The 22,313-nt window shown below is 37.5% G+C and overlaps 1 pseudogene; it reads left to right on the top strand.

The window, feature by feature from the left end:
- The window catches only part of LOC136164260 (adenomatous polyposis coli protein-like), a 47,913-nt pseudogene that overhangs the window by 15,404 nt on the left and 10,196 nt on the right, over positions 1–22,313 (top strand).

Below are 22,313 nucleotides of genomic sequence, written 5' to 3'. Positions count from 1 at the left end.
AGTGATGGGACCAGTTGCCATGATCTTAAGTTTTCTGAATGTTAAGCTTTAAGCCAACTTTTTCACTGCCCTCTTTCACTTTCATCAAGAGGCTCTTTAGTTCTTCACTTTCTGCCATAAGGGTGCTGTCATCTGCATATCTGAGGTTATTGATATTTCTCCTGGCAGTCTTGATTCCAGCTTGTGCTTCATCCAGCCCAGCGTTTCTCATGATGTACTCTGCACATTAGTTAATTTTAGCATATGTGCTGCCAAAGCGAGCACTGCACTTTAGTTAAATAAGTAGGGTGACAATATACAGCCTTGACGTACTCCTTTTCCTATTTGGAACCAGTCTGTTGTTCCATGTTCAGTTCTAACTGTTGCTTCCTGACCTGTATACAGGTTTCTCAAGAGGCAGGTCAGGTGGTCTGGTATTCCCATCTCTTTCAGAATTTTCCTCAGTTTGTGGTGATCTACACAGTCAGAGGCTTTGGCATAGTCAATAAAGCAGAAATAGATGTTTTTCTGGAACTCTCTTGCTTTCTCGATGTTCCAGCGGATGTTGGCGATTTGATCTCTGGTTCCTCTGCCTTTTCTAAAACCAGCTTGAACATCTGGAAGTTCACAGTTTATGTAGTGTTGAAGCCTGGCTTGGAGAATTTTGAGCATTACTTTACCAACGTTTGAGATGAGTGCAATTGTGAGGTAGTTTGAGCATTCTTTGGCATTGCCTTTCTTTGGGATTGGAATGAAAACTGACCTTTTCCAGTCCGATGGCCACTGCTGAGTTTTCCAGATTTGCTGACATATTGAGTGCAGCACTTTCATAGCATCATCTTTTAGTTTTAGAGGTAGGAATCTAATTTTATGTATATATATATATAAACACTCATGCATATGATTTTTAAATGTGTGTATATAGTATATGTTATATGCAGTATAATTTCTATTCAATAATTATATAATTAGTGATATATACAGACATACAGATACACACAGATAGATATATATTTATGTTGTTAACAGAATTTTCCATTAACATTTATTGGATGCATCTCTGTTTCCCCATGGATTAGTAATGCTGTTTTTGGCATTTGAGAAGTTGTATTTGCTGAATATTTGTGAACTCTGTTCCATTAGTCTGTTTTAGCTTCTCTGGATACCACACTTGTTTTATTTGCTATAATTTTATTAATCTTAAGTCTTGTAGTATGAGTCCTACTTATTTACGTCTGTAAAAATGTGTTTATATTCTGTTTCATTACTCTTTTATTTGAAATTTAGTATCAGCTTATTTTCTTCAAGGAAAAACCTTATTGACTTTTGATTAGTTATACATTGAATTTATAAATTAATTTCAGGAGAATTTATATCTTTACAGTATGAAGATTGGATCTTGGTTGAAAGATTGGTCTCTGGATTCTAATTCCGTGTCACTTATCAGCACAGTGATCTTGTTTAAACTCTGCCTCAGTTTTCTCATTGGTAAAATGTAGAAAATGATTCCCTGTAAAAAATGTAAGGATTAAATGAGTTAATATGCATAAAACCCTTGGAGTTTAGCAAATTCCAAGTAAATATTAGGTACTGTTACTCGTTTTGTATCTCATTCATTTGGGTCTTATTTTATGCCCTTCAGAAAAGCTTTATAACATTCTTCATAAAACCCTTGTTGTTCAATTGTTAAGTCATGTCCAACTCTTTACAGCCTCATGGTCTACAGCATACCAGACTTCCCTGTCCTTCACTTTCTCCCACAGTTTGCTCAAATTCATGTCCAGTGAGTCTGTGATGCTATCCAAACATCTCATTCTCTGTAGTCCATATTCTTCATGATCCTCTTACACATCTTTTTTTTTTCATTTATTCCTAGATATCTTAGTTTTTGTTGCTATTGTGAATGGAATTTTCTCTAGTTTACATTACTAAATTTGATGTATCCAGGACTCTTCCTGAACTCTTTTGTTAGATTGTCTCAGTAGTTTAAGATTTTCTTGGATTTTTTCATTTAGATGTTAAATTGTCTCCAAGTAATGACAGTTTTGTCTTTTCCAGTCCTTTTTTCCCTCTTTGTATTATATAAGAAATGTAATACATCTTTGAATAAAGCAATGATAATTGGTCTTCTTCATCTCACCTTGGCTTTAAAGAGAATTCTGAAATTTCACGATTAAGTATGCTGTTTACTTAAGGTTTTTGATACCATTTATCATGTTAAGGAATTTACCTTCTATTCCTAATTTCTTGAGAGCTGTCCTGAATTCATACTGAACTATTCAGTTCACTTCTGTTCAGTGGCTCAGTTATGTCGGACTCTGCAACCCCATGGACTGCAGCACACCAGGCCTCCCTGTCCATCACCAGCTCCCGGAGTTTACTCAAGCTCATGTCCATTAAGTCAGTGTTGCCATCCAACCATCTCATCCTCTGCCGTCCCCTTCTCCTCCCGCCTTCAGTCTTTCCAGCATCAGGGTCTTTAAATGAGTCAGTTCTTCGCATCAGGTGGCCAAAGTCTTGGAGTTGAATCTTCAGCGTCAGTCCTTCCAATGAATATTCAGGACTGATTTCCTTTAGGATGGACTGGTTGGATCTCCTTGCAGTCCAAGGGACTCTCAAGAGTCTTCTCCAACACCACAGTTCAAAAGCATCTATGCTTCGGCACTCAGCTTTCTTTAAGTCCTACTCTCATATCCATGCATGACTACTGGAAAAGCCATAGCTTTGACTAGACGGGCCTTTGTTGGAAAAGTGATGTTTCTGCTTTTTAATGTGCTGTCTAGGTGGGTCATAAATTTTCTTCCAAGGAGCAAGCGTCTTTCCTTTCACGGCTGCAGTCACCATCTGCAGTGATTTTGGAGTCCCAAAAAATAAAGTCTGTCACTGTTTCCATTGTTTCCCCCATCTATTTGCCATGAAGTGATGGGACCAGATGCCATGATCTTAATTTTGATGTTGAGTTTAGAGCCAACTGTCTTGCTCTCCTCTTTCACTTTTATTAACAGGCTTTTTAGTTCTTCTTCACTTTGTGCCATAAGGGTGGTGTCATCTGCATATCTGAGGTTATTGATATTTCTCCCAGCAGTCTTGATTCCAGCTTGTGCTTCATCCAGCCCAGCATTTCTCATGATGTACACTGCACATTAGTTAAATAAGCAGGGTGACAATATACAGCCTTGACGTACTCCTTTTCCTATTTGGAACCAGTCTGTTGTTCCATGTCCAGTTCTAACTGTTGCTTCCTGACCTGTATACAGATTTCTCAAGAGGCAGATCAGGTGGTCTGGTATTCCCGTCTCTTTCAGAATTTTCCACAGTTTGTTGTGACCCACACAGTCAAAGGCTTTGGCATAGTCAATAAAGCAGAAATAAATGTTTTTTCTGGAACTCTCTTGCTTTTTCGATGAGTCAGCAGGCGTTGGCAATTTGATCTCTGGTTCCTCTGCCTTTTCTAAATCCAGTTTGAACATCTGGAAGTTCATGGTTCACATACTGTTGAAGTCTGGTTTGGAGAATTTTGAGCATTACCTTGCTAGCATGTGAGATGAGTGCAATTGTGTGGTAGTTTGAGCATTCTTCAGCATTGCCTTTCTTTGGGATTGGAATGAAAACTGACCCTTTCCAGTCCTGCAGTCATTGCTGAGTTTTCCAAATTTGCTACCATATTGAGTGCAACACTTGCATAGCATCGTCTTTGAGGATTTGAAATAGCTTAACTGGAATTCCATCACCTCCACTAGCTTTGTTCGTAATGATGCTTCCTAGGGCCCACTTGACTTCGCATTCCAGGATGTCTGCTCTAGGTGAGTGATCATATCATTTTGATCATCTGGTTTGTGAAGATCTTTTTGTACAGTTCTTCTGTGTATTCTTGCCACCTCTTCTTAATACATTCTGCCTCTGTTGGTCCATACCATTTCTGTCCTTTATTGTGCCCATCTTTGCATGAAATATTCCCTTGGTATCTCTAATTTTCTTGACGAAATCTCATCTTTCCCTTTCTGTTGTTTTCCTCTATTTCTTTGCATTGGTCACTAAGGAAGGCTTTCTTATCTCTCCTTGCTATTCATTGGAACTCTGCATTCAAATGAGTGTATCTTTCCTTTTCTCCTTTGCCTTTCACTTCTCTTCACAGCTATTTGTAAGGCCTTCTCAGACAACCATTTTGCCTTTTTGCATTTCTTTTTCTTGGGGATGGTCTTGCTCCCTGTCTCCTGTATAATGTCACGAACCTCCGTCCATAGTTCCTCAGGCAGTCTTGTCTATCAGATCTAATCTCTTGAATCTATTTCTCACTTCCACTGCATCGTCATAAGGGATTTGATTTAGGTCATATCTGATTGGTCTGGTAGTTTTTCCCTACTTTCTTCAGTTTAAGTCTGAATTTGGCAATAAGGAGTTCATGATCTAAGCCACAGTCAGCTTCTGGTCTTGTTTTTGCTGACTCTATAGAGCTTCTCCATCTTTGGATGCAAAGAATATAATTAGTCTGATTTCAGTGTGGACCGTCTGGTGAAAACCATGTGTAGAATCTTCTCTTGTGTTACTGGAAGAGGGTGTTTGCTATGACCAGGGTGTTCTCTTGGCAAAACTCTATTAGCCTTTGCCCTGCTTCATTCTGTACTCCAAGGCCAAGTTTGCCTGTTACTCCAGGTGTTTCTTGACTTCCTACTTTGCATTCTAGTCCCATGTAATGAAAAGGACATCTTTTTTGGGGTGTTAGTTCTAGAAGGTCTTGTAGGTCTTCACAGAACCGTTCAACTTCAGCTTCCTCAGCATTACCGGTCGGGGCACAAGCTTGGATTACCATGATACTGAATGGTTTGCCTTGGAAATGAACAGAGATCATTCTGTCATTTTTGAGACTGCACCCAAGCATTTCGAGTGCTTTTGTTGACTTATGACATTTCTTCTAAGGGATTCTTTCCCACAGTAGTAATAATGGTCATCTGAATTAAATTCACCCATTCCAATCCATTTTAGTTTGCTGATTCCTAAAATATTGACGTTCACTCTTGCCATCTCCTGTTTGACCACTTCCAGTTTGCCTTGATTCATGGACCTAGCATTCCTATGCAGTATTGCTCTATCAGCATTGGACTTTGCTTCCGTCACCATCACATCCACAACTGAATGTTGTTTTTGCTTGGCTCCATCTCGTCAGTCTTTGTGGAGTTATTTCTAGGAGCATAGTGGGCACCTACCAACCCAGGGAGTGCATCTTTCAGTGCCCTGCCTTTTTGCATTTTCATGTTGTTGTTGGGGTTCTCAAGGCAAGAATAGTGAAGTGGTTTGCCTTTCCCTTCTCCAATGGGCCATGTTTTGTCAGAACTCTCCACCATGACCCATCCATCTTGGTTGACCCTACAAGGCATGCTCATAGTTAGATTGAGTTAGACAAGGCTGTGGTCCATGTGATCAGTTTGGTTAGTTTTCTGTGATTGTGGTTTTGAGTCTGTTTGCCCTCTGATGGATCAGGATAAGAGGCTTATGAAGCTTCCTGATGGGAGAGACTGACTGAGGGGGAAACTGGGTCTTGTTCTGTTTGGCGGGGCCATGCTCTGTGAACCTTTAATCCAATCCTCTGTTGAAGGGCAGGGCTATGTTCCCTCCCTGTTATTTATCTGAGGCCAAAGTATGGTGGAGGTAGTGAAGATAATGGCGACCTCGCTCAAAAGGTCACATGCCTGCACTGCTACATCCAGTGCCCCTGACCCTGCAGCAGGCCACCGCCGACCCCTGCCTCTGCCAGAGACTCCTGGACACTCATGGGCAAGTCTGGGTCAGTCTCTTGTGGGGTCACTGCTCCTTTCTCCTGGGTCCTAGTGCACACGAGGTTCTATTTGTGCCCTCCCAGAGTCTGTTTCCCCAGTCCTGTGTGAGTTCTGGCAGCTCTATGTTGGGTTAATGGTGACCTCCTCTGAGACAGCTTATGCCATACTCAGGTCTACTGTACTCAGAGCCCCTGCCTCTGCAGCAGTCCACTGCTGACCCACATGTTCACAGGAGACACCCAAACACAGTTCTGTCTCCGTCTCTGTGGAGTCTCTGGGTCCTGGTGCACATAAAGTTTGTTTGAGCCCTCTGAGTGTCTCTGGCGAGTATGGGGTTTGATTCTACATGGTATTTCAATATATATATCAAATTATATTACTAAATAATTTTTATATCAGTTTTTCAAAAGTCATACCATGTCTATATGCCTGAACAATTAAGCATGTTGCATTTTATTTAATTTCATAAATATTCAAGATTGTCATACAGAGAATGGAAAGAAGTGCTACTGACTTCTTCCATTTTATGTTGAGTAACGAAAGCACAAATGTTATTGTGGAAGCAGTCATCAAGGTGCAGACTTGATTACAGGGTCTAGTGACCTAATAGCAATACAGAAATACAGTTCTGTGAAGAGGAATGTTAGGTATATTTTCCTGTTTTCACCCTCTAAATATTAAAAATTTTGACTTGGGACTTTATTGGTGAGGGGGAGCTGGTTATATAGAGAGAGGAAAACAATGAAATATTATGAAACTAATAAGTGTAGATAGTTTTGTTGTTTCTGTAATGCCAGGATGTATTTGGTGTCTGATGTAGAAGTAATCACTCATCTCTGCAGAATCTTTAGAGAGCTACTAAAAGTATTTCTTCTTCAGCATGTTTTCATGGTGAAAATTGGACACGGTAAAATGTCTTAAATAGAAAATATTATTTACCTTCAGTTCAGTTCAGTCGCTCAGTCATGTCCAACTCTTTGCGACCCCATGAATCACAGATCACCAGGCCTTCCTGTCCATCACCAGCTCCCGGAGTTTACCCACATTCATGTCCAGCGAGTCGGTGATGCCATCCAGCCATCTCATCCTCTGTCATCCCCTTCTCCTCCTGCCCCCAATTCCTCCCAACATCAGGGTCTTTTCCAGTGAGTCAACTCTTCGCATGAGGTGGCAAAAGTATTGGAGTTTCAGCTTCAGCATCAGTCCTTCAATGAATATTCAGGACTGATCTCCTTTAGGATGGACTGGTTGGATCTCCTTGCAGTCCAAGGGACTCTCGAGTCTGCTCCAGTACCACAGTTCAAAAGCATCAATTCTTCGGTGCTCAGCTTTCTTCACAGTTCAACTCTCACATCCATACACGACCACTGGAAAAACCATAAGCTTGACTAGACGGACCTTTGTTGACAAAGTAATGTCTCTGCTTTTTAATATGCTATCTAGGTTGGTCATAACTTTCCTTCCAAGGAGTGAGCGTCTTTTAATTTCATGGCTGCAGTCACCATCTGCAGTGATTTTGGAGCCCAGGAAAATAAAGTCAGCCACTGTTTTCACTGTTTCCCCATCTATTTGCCATGAAGTAATGGGACCAGATGCCATGATCTTAGTTTTCTGAATGTTGAGCTTTAAGCCAACTTTTTCACTCTCCTCTTCCACTTTCATCAAGAGGCTCTTTAGTTCTTCACTTTCTGCCGTAAGGGTGGTGTCATCTCCGTGTCTGAGGTTATTGATATTTCTCCCAGCAGTCTGGATTCCCGCTTGTGATTCTTCAAGCCCAGCATTTCTCATGATGTACTCTTCATATAAGTTAAATAAGCACAGTGACAATATACAGCCTTGATGTACTCCTTTTCCTATTTGGAGCCAGTCTGTTGTTCCATGTTCAGTTCTAACTGTTGTTTCCTGACCTACATATAGGTTTCTCAAGAGGTGGGTCAGGTGGCCTGGTGTGACCATCTGTTTCAGAATTTTCCACAGTTTTTTGTGATCCACACGGTCAGAGGCTTTGGCATGGTCAATAAAGCAGAAATAGATGTTTTTCTGGAACTCTCTTGCTTTCTCGATGTTCCAGCGGATGTTGGCAGGTTGATCTCTGGTTCCTCTGCCTTTTCTAAAACCAGCTGGAACATCTGGAAGTTCACAGTTTATGTATTACTGAAGCCTGGCTTGGAGAATTTTGAGCATTACTTTACTAGCGTGAGAGAGGAGTGTGATTATTTACCTTAAGTTCACTATTTTCAGAATTGTGATAGAGAATTAGCATAGTTGTAGTGATACAACTGAGGGACTGAGAGAGGAAGGTTTCTTTTTTGGTGAGCACATCTGTTTTGAACTTTTCCAAAAAACAGCAACAATAATGATTCCTACTATGGCAATAAAATCATAAGGACATTGTATTTAAACAAAACTGTGTATGATTCAAGGGTAAGTTTTGTATGTAAGCTTTTTAGCTGTATATACTTAAAGCTATTTGTTATAATACTTTAATTATCTATTGAAGTATACATGCTCAAAAATCTTTCATTGATGGGTGCATAATCATAAAAAGTTTGCAAATCACTCCGTCTATTTTCTGACACTTTTTCCTCATTGAAACAATTACTCTTACAATACAGTTTCTTATACCAATGTTACAGTGTCAACTATGGAATTCTGGCAGTTGATGATAAAATATTGGCAGTACTTATTTTTAAAACATTTCCCACATTTTTCACTTCCACATTGTTTGATCTGTAGTTACTGCTTTGTGTTCACTTGAAGATCTCAGTATATGGGGGAAGCAATAACTCCTACCATCATTGTGATCTTTAGTGTTTGGAGTAATGTTTAGCTGAAGTATTTGGGAAAGCTAACTCTGAAAGGTACTGCTGACCTGTAATAGGAATAACTTTAGGGAAGATTGTTCTTATTGTTTACGTACTGGTGCTTCTTAAAAAAAATCAGATGCTCTTTCTCTTTACAGGATGCCATACTTTACATAAACTCATTATACTGAACTGACATCTGAATTAATATAAAAGTTTAAATTCAGATGTAATTTTCTTTTTGAAAGTTTTTGAGAACAGCTTTTATATACCAGTTTCACACTGTTATGTATCATGTGTTGTTCAGTTGCTCAGTCATGTCCAGGTCTTTGCTACTCTGTGAACTGCAGCATTGCCAGGCTTTCCTGTCCTTCACTGTCTCCCTGAGTTTGCTCAAACTCATGTCCGTTGAAATCCATGATACCATCTAACCATCTTATCCTCTGTTGTCCCCTTCTCCTTCTGCCTTCAATGTTTCTCAGCATCAAGATCTTTTCCAGTGAGTTGGCTCTTCGCATCAGGTGGCCACAGTATTGGAGCTTCAGTTTCAGCATTAGTCCTTCCAGTGAATATTCAGGACTTTAGGATGGGCTGGTTGGATCTCCTTGTGGTCCACTGGACTCTCAAGAGTCTTCTCCAACACCACAGTTCAGAAGCATCAGTTCTTCAGCCCTCACCTTTCTTTATGGTCCAAGTAGATACATAACTTGCATTTGTACAGTTTTCCTAAATTTAGGGATCTGTTTTATAAAGTTAGATATGTTAAAAAGTTGAACTGATGCACTGATGTCCTCAGTATATGAATATGTATATGTATATGTATCTAATTCTCACATAAGAATGACTTGGCATAGAAAAAAGAATGATTTGATATAATCCTACTTTTAAATGGTAACCATAGAATGGTTAATGTTAAATTAATATTAAAAACTAATGTTTTTTTTTTAATAAAAATAGATCTAACTTGGTTACTTATTTTATTTTAGCGAAGAATAACCAGAATTCAACAAATAGAAAAGGACATACTTCGTATACGACAGCTTTTACAGTCCCAAGCAACCGAAGGTTAGTGAATTGTCTCTTTTGTTTGTAGTTATAATGATAGGTGGTTGTTCTAAGAAAAGAAAATATGTATAATTAGCATGGCGTCATTGAAATAGATGCTCTAGAGAATTGAGACACTTGATAAGCTTTTTCATTAAATTAAGTATAGATTTCAAAAATCTATACTAGTATGATTTCTTCATAACTTTTATGCAATTAAAGCTTATAGAGCCATAAATAGATACCTTACTTCAGTTATCTGTTTACATATAATTTGGCTACTAACAGTTTGTAAATAAGCTATCTCCTTGTGTAATCCATAGTAAAAGTTGATCATATACATTTATCTGTGCTTACTTTACAAACTTCATTAAAATGACAGTAAAAGGGTAAAATGAAAAAGCACAAATACCAGGGAAGGTGACAATAAAATTTGGAGAACTGCAAAGCAGATAAACAAACAATTCTTCTAGATTATGGTAGAGAGCTGACCCCAGAGTGAGCAGTAGGAGGTCACAAAGCAACTCATTTTACACTGTGGAGTCCTGAAAGTTTCCAGAGTTGGTTACACTAGGTACTTCTGGAAATGAGGATTAAAAAGGGGGTTAAAACCATATTTGTCAGCTCTTCAGCTGAAATTTGGTTTTGATCACTACACAGAAGGATGGGGTATAAAAAACCATCCCTTCAGCTATCTGTTTATAGCCACTGAATTTGGGCACTTGTCACTTTGTTTATGGGTAAATAAAAAGAAAACCTACATGGAACTTAAATGAACTATTGCTGAATAAGGAAAAATAGCATGTGGGAGGCTCAGAGAAAATAAAGTATTTCTTCTTAAGTCAACTACAGGATGACCTGTCTCTCTGCAATAAGAGCAAAAAGTGTTGAATAAAAGTCCTCATTGAACAATACAGAATTGTTGCTAGGAAAAATTGGCTCAGTATTTGGGGATATACCAATGCAAAGTTTCTAATATGCAGCCAGATTGAGACTCACATTCCAGATCATACAGGAAAAAAGAAGAGAATGCAAAGAATGAAATATCAACCTAGTGCTTTTTTCTAACTATAATTACTAAAAACATGATGAAGTGCTTGTTGATATTTTAAAATGTTTATGAGATACAAAATAGTATGTACACTTTGATCCCATTTTTTAATATGCACAAACAGTCTTTCAGAAATAATATGAAAAGGCAGGTAACCACTGCTAATACCTCCTTGTTTTCTTAGTTTGGCCAGTTTTGTAATGTTTTTATAGTAGCTGCACAGCTTTTAGAGTGAGAGAAAACTTTTGTATGCGAAACAAATCTGACGTGTCCTTTCATCACCAGCATCCTTCCCAAGTAGCTCGATGGTAAAGAATCCGCCTGCCAGCCCAGGAGACGCAGGTTCTATCACTGGGTCGGGAAGATTCCCTGGAGAACGAAATGGCAACCCACCCCAGTAGTCTTCCCTAGTAAATCCAGTAGAAAGAGACACCTGGTGGACTACCGTCCATGGGGTTGCAAAAGAGTCGGACATGACTTGGCAAGTAAACCACAGCAACAGCACTTACTGCCAGCCCTGAGAATCTGACTGGATAATGAACAGTTCTGTTTGGAGGCAGAAACTTAGTGCAAGCCCATTTACACACAGAGAAGACAACTAATTCTAATGTCAAAAAGTATAATTTTGAAAACAGTGTCTTTTAAGACTCTGGTCATGCATGCCTTGCTTTTTAAATCTCTTAGAAGCTTTGGCTTCAGTACATTTGAATTTGAAATATGTAGAAACATGTACTTGCTAAGTAGTCAAGTTCAGTGTAATAGTCATATTGCTAAAAGTAGTTTAATCTGGATGTTTTAAGTCAGTATGAACCAAATATTTGTAATATACAGACTGTGTCCTTTTTGCAATATTAACTCTTCAGTACTGTTTTTTTCTTTCCAAACTAAAACAAAACTATCTCTTTACTCCTTTTTCAATGTCATTGGCATTGCTGTATGTGGCATTCTGGTTATTATGGCCCCTTTGGGTTTCCAGGGTAGTTTATCTGTGGTGTTTTGTTTTTTTTTCCCCTTGATCAAAATTACTATACTCTATTTTTAAAACTGTTTTTAGAGAGGCAACTTTTGTTTTTTATTGAGCAGCACTGCATTTATATTTTCTTTTTATATATATTTTTTCTGCTTTGAGTGTTTGCTGTTGTTTTTCTAGCTTCTTTAGTTATAGTTAGCTTTTATTCACCATCTTTCTTGTATTATGATTTTTACTGTTTGGCTGCATCAACAGGGTTGTTTTTTTTTAAATTTCTAAATCAATATTTACACTTATTTTTTCTACTTGATTGACTCTTTCATGTGTGTTAAATAGCCTTCTTTGCTGTTAGTATTGCTGCACGGGGCTTCTTTTGGTCATCATTTGCCTGGTATAATATACTCACTGTCAGTACATTTCCAAACGTTACCAACATTCTGGCCTCTAGAAATTCCTAAGAAAAACTGTCATTTGTTAATAATAGTTCTCATTATCAGTACAATTATAAGTTTATTGCAGGTTGGGGGCTTGTTTGTGTTTTTTTATCTGTTCAAGATTTCATTTATATCATTGGATTTGGGACCAACTGTCTACCACCATAACCTAGTCTATTCTTGTTTCTTTTTGTTATAAAAATGGCCATATTTTTCATAGCCTTAAGTCGTTACATTTATTCAGTGAATATAAACTAAAAGAAGGTATCATGTCTTATTTAAGAAAGAAAGGTTTTTAATTTTACTGTTTGCTGTTTCTTTATTACTATCAGAAGGAGAAGCTAGAAAATGGAGAAAACGGGATCAGATACTCATAAATTAGTTCACATACAGTACTGAGAAGAAAAGATGTCTGCCAAATAATTTCTCCACCATGAAGCATCTTATAACACTATCTTTGCCCTACCTGCTAACAATTCTGGTTTAAGATCTAGATGCAGGATATAACTCAGATGATATAACTATTGCACTTGATTCAAATCTCAGAAGTTCCAAGAGGGTACATGAGGCAACCAGTCCTACCACTTTCTTTTGTATTCTATAGGTTATTTACTGACAAATGTATACCATTTGGGGGGGAGGGGCCCCAAAAGATGGGAGCTATAAGGAAAATTGTGGCATGATTTAATAGTCTCTAGAAAATAGCCAATGAGAAATAGTTTTTAAAATCCCATGCAGAGTACTCTTATAACTCATTAATAAAGAGACAACCCAACTTACAAATGGGCTAAAGATTTGAATACACATTTCACCAGAAAAATTCATAGGAATGGCTAATAAGCACATGAAAATAGGCTCGACATCATTGGATGTTAAGGAAGTCAAGTTAAAACCACAATGCTATATCACTCTATACTCACTAGGATGGCTGTAATCGTGAGGAAAACAATAAGCATTGGCACGGATGTGGATAAATAGAAGCTGTCATATGTTGCTGATGGGAATGTAAAATGGTTCAGCCACTTGGAAAAGTTTGGCAGTTATCTAAAGTATTAAAGGTATAGTTACCATATGACCCAGCAATTCCACTTCTAGCTATCTAAGAGAAATGAGCACATATGTCCACACAGAGACTTTAATTTGAATATTCATGGAAGTATTATTCACAGTAGCCCAAAAGTAGAAAAATGCAAAAGTGTATCAACTGGTAAATCAATAAATAAAATGTATACCGTTACAATGTAATACTACTCGGCAATTAAAAGGAACAAATTGTTGACACACACTATAACTGAGGTGAACCTCAAAAACATTATACTGAGTAAAAGTAGCTAGACATGTAAGTCCGTATATTCCATTTACAATAAACGTACAGAAAAGGCGAGTTTACAGAGCAGAGTCATAGTTACTTGGAGCTGTGAGTGGGAATGGGGATTACCTATAAATGAGCATGAAGGATCTTTTTAGAATGATGAAAATGGTCTAAAACTGAAATATAGTGATTCTTGGTAAGTTTATTCAATGTCATTGAGTTGTACACTTAAAGTGGGTGAATTGTCTTAAAGGCATTTTAAATCCAACGTAACCAAAGCACAACTAATGATGGTCTCCTCCTAAGTCCTCCTTGTGACCCCCACATCCTCCAAATCCTCCTTCTCCTTTAGTATTATCTGTCTCCATGAATGGTACCACCATTATTCAGCTGTGTGAGCTAAGAAACAGAAGAGTAGTTTGTGACCCCAGATCTCTTCTTCCACTCACTGTATCCAGTCTGTCGTGCAGTCCTTCAGGTTGACCTCTGTCTCCAAGCATCAGTGCTTCCCTGGGTGTAAAGGACTGTCATCTCCCACTTACTTTAATATTTAGTCTGCAAGTTGATCTCTTGTGTTTCCCATCTTCTTAGACCATTCAAAATTTGAGTTTAAACGATCAGAATACATGCACCTTTTTCCTTTAGAGTATTGGTTATGTGGGGGCATGAGTGCCATCTGAGAATCACACTAAAATTCAACAAAATCATTAAGTTCCTTTTTTTTTTTTTTTTTTTTTTTTTTTAATATTATTTTATTAGTTGGAGGCCAATCACTTTACAACATTTCAGTGGGTTTTGTCATACATTGACATGAATCAGCCATATAGTTACACGTATTCCCCATCCCGATCCCCCCTCCCACCTCCCTCCCCACCCGACTCCTCAGGGTCCTCCCAGTGCACCAGGCAAGAGCACCTGACTCATGCATCCCACCTGGGCTGGTGGTCCGTTTCACCATAGATAGTATACATGCTGTTCTTTCAAAACATCCCACCCTCACGTTCTCCCCCAGAGTTCAAAAGTCTGTTCTGTACTTCTGTGTCTCTTTTTCTGTTTTGCATATAGGGTTATCGCCACCATCTATCTAAATTCCGTATATATGTGTTAGTATACTGTAATGTTCTTTATCTTTCTGGCTTACTTCACTCTGTATAATGGGCTCCAGTTTCATCCATCTCATTAGAACTGATTCAAATGAATTCTTTTTAACGGCTGAGTAATATTCCATGGTGTATATGTACCACAGCTTCCTTATCCATTCATCTGTTGATGGGCATCTGGGTTGCTTCCATGTCCTGGCTATTATAAACAGTGCTGCGATGATAAGTTCCTTTTTTTAACCATCTCTCTGTTCTACTCTTCACACTGTAATTCTTTGATATCCTAGAGCAAACCACGTTTCTCCCATCACAGCTCCTTTGCATATGGTCTCTATTTCCCTAAATTTTTGCATGTGGTCTCTGTTTCCTTCATCCTCTGCCATATCCCGTTTCCTAGAACTCCTGTTTATATTTTAGATCTCAGTCCAAACAATACTTCCTAAGAGAGCACTTCCCCCGACTCCCACAATGTCTGATGTCCCTCTGTTATATATCCTTATAAGCAACTTGTGCTCTTTTTTCAGAGTGCTTGTCGAAGTGTTTAACTTTACTGTTGTTTCTTTCATTATTTGATAGCATCCCTGACTAGACTAAATCTGGAAGAGTGCGTTGAACGATGCCTGGGTTTGTCAGTACTGTGTTCTCCAGCCCTATTGCAAGTAACTGACATAGCACATACTCAATAATTACTTTTATATTGACATCTTCAGTGATGTCAGTGTCAAATCTTTGTAGATTTAGTGCTCGTTGATTCATTTTTTCTCTTCACTGACTTTGTATTCTCTGCTTTAGATGATTTTGTTGAATTTTATGGTATCACTTTCCCAAGGTACTGTTTTTTCTTGTTTCTGAATTATTGGGACTACTTCTCTTTTGCCTATGTATAACTTACACTTGTTTATTGATGGAAATAGTATATGTAAATTATTTTAAAGTCACATTTTAAATGGTCTAGGAAAGCTTTATGTTTAAATAAATTCCAGTGGAAGCCATTTTGTAACATAGTTTTCCATTATTATGTCACAATTTTTAATGTGTAATTTTTAATTTTGCCTATAATGTTCCTAGAGGAGGCACACTGGTAATTGTTTCTATAAAAGATACTTGATTATTTTCTTTCTTTGATTCTGTGGTGATAGTTTTCAAAGTGACTGCTTTGTACTAGATATAATCTGTCTTGAAATTACTGCTTTTACTGGATATAATCTTGCCCTTTCACTTTACCTAACAGATGGTGGTTACATTAGAAAAGGTTTTGGTTTTATTCATATTAGAATCTAAGAGCTTATCTGTTGGTTTCATATTACTTTTATTAGCAGATGTATATAAAAATATATGTGTGTGTAAGTATAAATATACTTACATAGAAGGTATTTATAAGCTATAGTAACTGCTATATTTGCAGCTCTATTAAATACCAGAACCATGTGACCTTGCGGAAAAGACAGTTATTTGCTCTAGTTGGGTTATGTCCCCGATAGTGATGTGAGCACAGCTGGTGGAGGATGGTGTTTCTGTGGGTCTCAGAAAACCCTTTGTCTTGTGCAGCCCTAGTGTTCGAGGGACACACTTCACTTTGCTGTGACCGAGACAGGCAGCTGACAGCCCGCTGGAGGCTATGGAGTGCAGCTCCGTGCTTTTGTGAACCTGTGTCATTGAGGCCTTCAGAGCTTTAGAGCAAGAAAGAAGGAAAGCTGTGGGCTGAGAAAGCATGCACCGTTTTTGTATGTATTGATGTTAACTCCATATTAACAGAGGTCATCTCAGAGCAAGCATGAAGCTGGCTCACATGAAGCCGAACGGCAGAATGAAGGTCAAGGAGTGGCAGAAATCAACATGGCAACTGTGGGTAGCGGTCAGGTAAATAGATTATTTTATTAATTTCTTTTCTAGTTAACTATTTAAATATTTTAAAAGAAATACTGAGTGAGATGATTCTCACATGACCTGTTTCCTTCCTAAATGGATATCTCCAGAAGAATTCAGTACTAAAATGCTATGTCATTTTTCTTTATTATATTTAACTATGAAGCTTTCAAATTTCCAAGTATATTTTATAGCTCTAAAGTATGTGTCTCTGTTTTAGCCTAAAATGATTAATGTGAGTAGAGTTTCTTTGAAAAATAAATACTAAGCTGCATTTTGGTCATATGTGATTTGACCTAGTTATTACTGCTTGCATTGAATAGATTTGCTCTTTCTCTGTGGCATTCTAAGATATTTTTGTGTTTTTTAAAAAAATCATAAAGAGTTAATATTTTCATCTTCAGTTGTATTCCAGGATTATAGAAACCTAGCATTTAAATAAACAATTCTAATGCCCATTAAAATAAAAGTAAATAAATACCCTAGTCATATTTACTATTATCATCTTTAGCAAAATTATGGAAGACAATTTTTTAAAATGTAGAACATTATCTTGTTGTGCTGCCATCAGTTTTCTATTAGAGTTTGATTGGAATGTATCCTAATGAGTATTTTTCTTTGGAGTGTTCTGTATTCTCCACATTTTTTCAAGCAATATTTTATGTTTTAAATGAATGATTTTTTAAAATACAGTTTCAACTAAGTTGATTTTAAGGAAATTTTCTTACTGTTGATATAAAATATTCCTTTAGTGCCTATAGATTACTTTTAATGATACTATTTATTTGTTCTATTAGTTCATTAAAATTTAAAGCTTAAAATGTCTCATACTTAATTTAAATATTTAAATTTACCACATTTAAACAAAAATATACTTCATTTTAATATTACTGGTCCACATTGTACTGGATAATACTCTACAGATGGTAAATTAGGGCAAAAAAAAATTATATTCCAATAGTACATTTGGGTTCTTTGTCTACTACTTAGGGAGTTCTCTGAGATTATCATGTGTTCCTACACATATGTAGAAAGAAGTTCTGTCTTCTTGACAAAAATCTTTTTTTTTTGCTTTAGGATTAAGACCCACTATTAATACTTTGGGGTCATATTTCAATTATTATATCCTTTAAAGCCTCACCTAGCCAATAAGCTCAATATTTATTTTTTTAATTGAATTCTTATCTCATTTCTTATATCAGAATTTAACTCTGAATATATTAGATTTAATGTCAAAGATGAAAACTTTAAAAAACAGTTTACTTATTTACCTATGTTGTGTCTTAGTCGTGGCATGTGAGATCTTCTTCCCTGCGGCATGCGGGATCTTCTGTTACGCCGTGCAGGCCCAGAAGTCGTGGCCCTCGGACTTAGTTGCCTTGCAGTATGTGGGATCTTAGTTCCCAGACCAGGGGTCAAACTCGCATCCCCTGCATTAGAAGGCAGATTCTTAATCACTGAATCACCAGGGAAGTCCCCCAAATGAAAACTGTTAGAAATATTAAAAGTTAAGGAAATGAGCATAGAGTTTTTATAATCATGAAGTGAGTAGGAAACCATAAAAGAACCATAGGCTTCATTTAAAAATGTAAGACTTTAGTGTGCGATAAAATCATAACAAACTTACAAGACAAAAACCAAAATCACATTAATGACGCTACAGCTACTTCCAGATCTTAATGTAGATAAGAGGTGTGTCTGTGAGACTGTGATCCAGTTATGCCAAAATCCCTTTACCTGTCAGACTCTTGGGGTTTGTTCATTTCTTTTGTTATTTGCTCCAGAGACAAAACAGTTGACACTAACAAAACTGAAAATAATCTCTTTGACTTTCTCAGAATCACAGTAATATGATCCATCAAGCTCCTGCCCTAGTGCCCTTGGGGAAGGAAGTTCATTGTACCTCACCTGGTTTCCTGCCCACAGCCACTCTGCCAGAATGATCTTTCACGAGTAAATCACCCTCTTGGTAAAATCCTTTGTTGGCATCCATTGATTCTCAGAAAAAGACAAGCCTTACTACGACCTGTATAACCTGGCTCCTGCCTAAACTTGCCAGCTGTCTGTCACCCTTTGCTCTCAGCACGCCTGCCACGCTGGCCCTTCAGGACTTCCCCTTGACGGCTTCCTCTGCTGCAGCCTGCACACCATCTGCCCGTTCCCTCTTGTGCCTTCTCATCCCACTTCACTCAGTTAACAGCAGTTTGTGTGTGTCTGAACTTTAGCGTGATTTCTCTCAAGAGGCTTGAACTGTTCACATCCCATTACAGGCTGTCCTCGCTTGTTCTTCTCACCTTGAAGACCACATTTGCAGTTTTATATTTATTTATGTGGTTATTTCTGTTCTCCCTACTAAATTGTAAGCTCCAGAAAGACAAAGATTCTTTCCAGTTTTATTCATTTTTATATCCCCACAGTCCCTGATAAATAAATAGTAGATAATAGCAATGAATATATGTAGGTTGGAAGGGATAACTAACATCCCTTCTAGAAAGAGGGATTTTTGATCTGTGATTAATCTCCCTTGAATGTTAAATGAAAAGAGAAAGCTAGAAATAAATTATATGGGCTAGATCCCTACTTGCTTAGTATATAACTTTATGTGTAATTCATTTATGAATCGATCTCAGCTTTTCCATTTAATGTTTAGAACCAGATCTCTAGTGAGACAACCAGTAAGTAGTGATGAAGTTCAAACAAGACTGGGAAAGAGATGAAATGGTAGGAGAACCTTTTCCACTGCCAATAATATGTTTTTAAGCCTGTTATTATGGAAAATTTCAAATATATACAGAGGCAAACAGAGTAATAGAGTAATCTGCAGGTACCCTATATACTTTGTCCTCTGATTTTATTTTTGGAAAAGATCCCAGACATCATCATTTTTTGCTTAAATATTAAATACTTCACTGTGTATTTACAGAATATAACATTTTTTTAATTGAAATGTAGTTGATTCCTAACATTGTTAGTTTCAGGTATACAGCAAAGTGATTCAGTTATATTGTATTTTTCCAATTCTTTTCCATTTTAGGTTATTACAAGATATTGAATAAAATTCCCTAGGGCTTCCCAGGTGGTGCTAGTGGTAAAGAACTTGCCTGCCAGTGCAGGAGACAAAAGAGCTGCGGGTTTGATCCCTGGGTTGGGTAGATCTCGAGGGCATGGCAACCCACTTCAGTGTTGTTGCCTAGAGAATCCCACGGACAGAGGAGCCTGGCGGGCTATGGTCCATAGGGTCACAAAGAGTTGGATGTGACTGAAGCGACTTAGCATGCACACATGCACATACTATAAAGTAAATCCTTGTTTATTTTATATATATCAAAGTGTATGTATCTGTTAATCCCATACTCCTAATTTATCCCTCCTCCCATTTCCCCTTTAATAACTATAAGTTTGTTTTCTGTGTCTAAGAATACTTTCTTTTAAATTGAAAATACAGTTGATTTACATTATTGTGTTAGTTTTAGCTCTACAGCAAAGTGATTCAGTAACATATACATAGTTTTTGGATTATTTATATCTGTTGATCCCATACCTTTAATTTGTCCTTCTCTGTCATCTGTGGTAACCGTAAGTTTGTTTTCTGTGTCTGTGAGTCTATTTCTGTTTTGTGTGTAGATATATTTGTATTATTTTTTAGACTGTACATATAAGTGATCTCATATAATGTCTGTCTTTGTCTGACTCCCTCACTTAGTATGGCATTCTCTAGCTCCATCCATGGTGCTGCAAGTGGCAGTATTTCATTCTTTTTTGTGACTTCTTAAACCATTGTATCTTCTTAAAACCATCATCTGTTGATGGGTACTTGGGTTCTTTCCAGGTCTTGGTTAATATAAATAGTGTTGCTGTGAACATTTGGGTGCATTTATCTTTTCAGATTAGAGTTTTCATCTTTTTTGGATTTATGCCCAGGAGTGAGATTGCTGGATCATGTGGTAACTCTATTTTTAGTTTTTTAAGAAACCTCCATACCGGTTTTCATTGTGGCTGTACCAATTTATATTCCCACTAACAGTGTAGAAGGATTTCCTTTTCTCCACATGCTCTCCAGACTTTTTGCTTTGATGGTGGCCATTTTTAATTTGAATTTCTCAGTAATCAGTGATGTTGAGCATCTTTTCATGATTTGTTGGCTATCTGTATGCCTTTTGAAGGAATGTCTGTTTAGGTCTTCTGTCCATCCTTTGATTTTTGTTGCTTTTATTTTTTATTTTTATTTTTTTGATACTGAGTTGTATGAGCTGTTTGTACATTTTGGATATTGACTGTCAATCAAATATTTTCTCCCAGTCTGTAGGCTGTGTTTCTGTTTTGTTGATAGTTTTCTTTACTGGAAAAAAATCTTTTAAGTTTGACTAGGTCCCGTTTATTTATTTTTGCTTTTATTTGTTTTCCCTTGGGAGACTGATCTAAGAAAATATTGCTATAATTTGAGACTATGAGACTATTTTGCCTATGTTTTCTTCCAGAAGTTTTATGGTATCATGTCTTATACTTATGTCTTTAAAACAATTTGAGGGATTTTGGGGGCTTGTTTGTTTATGGTGTGAGGGTGTGTGCTGACTTCACTGATTTACATGTAGCTGTCCAGCTTTCCTAGTGTCACTGGCTGAAAAGACCGTCTCTTCTCCGTTGTGTGTTCTTATCTCCTTTGTCAAGGATTAACTGACTGTAGGTATGTGGGTTTACTTCTGGGTTCTCTATCCTGTTCTTTTGGTCTGTGTGTCTATCTGTCATGTTTCTGTACAAATGCCATGCTGTTTTGATTACTGTAGCTTGGTAGTATTGTCCGAAGTCCCAAAGCACTCTGCAGATTTAATGCAATTCCTGTCAAGATGCCTATGACATTTTTCACAGAACTAGAACAAATAATACTAAAATTTCTATGGAACTACAAAAGGCCCAGAATTGCTAAAGCAGTCCTGCAGCCAGAGGACACCTAGAATACATAACTATTATGCCATTATTACACTCCCAAAGAAACTAACAGTAGTTCCTCGGTAGCATCAGATTTCAAATTTGCAGTTGCTTCGTAAATGTCATAATTTTTAAATTTATGTGACACAAGGGCCAGATAAAGTCCATGCACAGAGATTGGTTAGTGTGTCTTTGAAGTTTCTTTTAATCTATAGATTTCTTCTTTGTCTCTTAGATTTTTGCTGTATATTTATTGAATAACCAAAGTTATTTGTCTTCTCAAGTTTTCCATAGTCTGAATTTTGCTAGGAACATCTGCATGGTGAAGTTTGACCTATCTCTCTGTCTTCTGTATTCCCTGTAAATTGGTATTGGGTCTAGCAATGTGATCAGATTTGGTCTCAGGCCCTCATTCTATGCCTGAGACTTTCATAGGTAGCATAGTGGTCTTCCACCAGAAAGCACATAACATCTTTTTGTGATATTCACAGCATTTATACTTAATGTCTACCTTTATTAATTCACTAAGGGTTGTAGAATTAGCTGTAGTACTTTAATAAAGAGAAACTTCTCATCTACTGTTGGGCCACTTCCGTGTACCATCTGTATGAAAAAAGGCAAGGTGAGGAGGGTGCTTGCTTCTTTTGCTTCTTCTCCCTCTTACACAGTTTCACAGAGAGTTGGAGACTGTTGCTACCTTTATGGTGAACTTCTTAGAGTCACTTTGTTTTGTTTTGTTTTGTTTTCTCAGAAAAATACTGTTTTTTGAGTCCCTTCCTAAAGTGAGCAAGTAGATAATAGAAGAGGGATTTGTACCCAGCAAGTGTAGTTGAAATTGACTGTGTCCCAGCTGTACTGATTGAACTGCCAGGCATAGTCCTTCTTGGGCCCCTCGGCACACATTTGAGTGCCTCTGATGGCAGTGGATATTGAAAGGTGGATAAAGGAGGACCAGAAGATAGAGAAGTGCTTGATTCTAATGTGTGTTGAAAAGGAGATGCAGGTCAGAAGCAACAGTTAGAACCAGACATGAAACAACAGACTGGTTAAAAA

Source organism: Muntiacus reevesi, chromosome 3, assembly GCF_963930625.1.
Source record: "Muntiacus reevesi chromosome 3, mMunRee1.1, whole genome shotgun sequence".
Lineage (NCBI taxonomy): Eukaryota > Metazoa > Chordata > Mammalia > Artiodactyla > Cervidae > Muntiacus > Muntiacus reevesi.
Note: the sequence above shows the minus strand (reverse complement) of the source record. Positions and strands in the feature narration are given on the sequence as shown.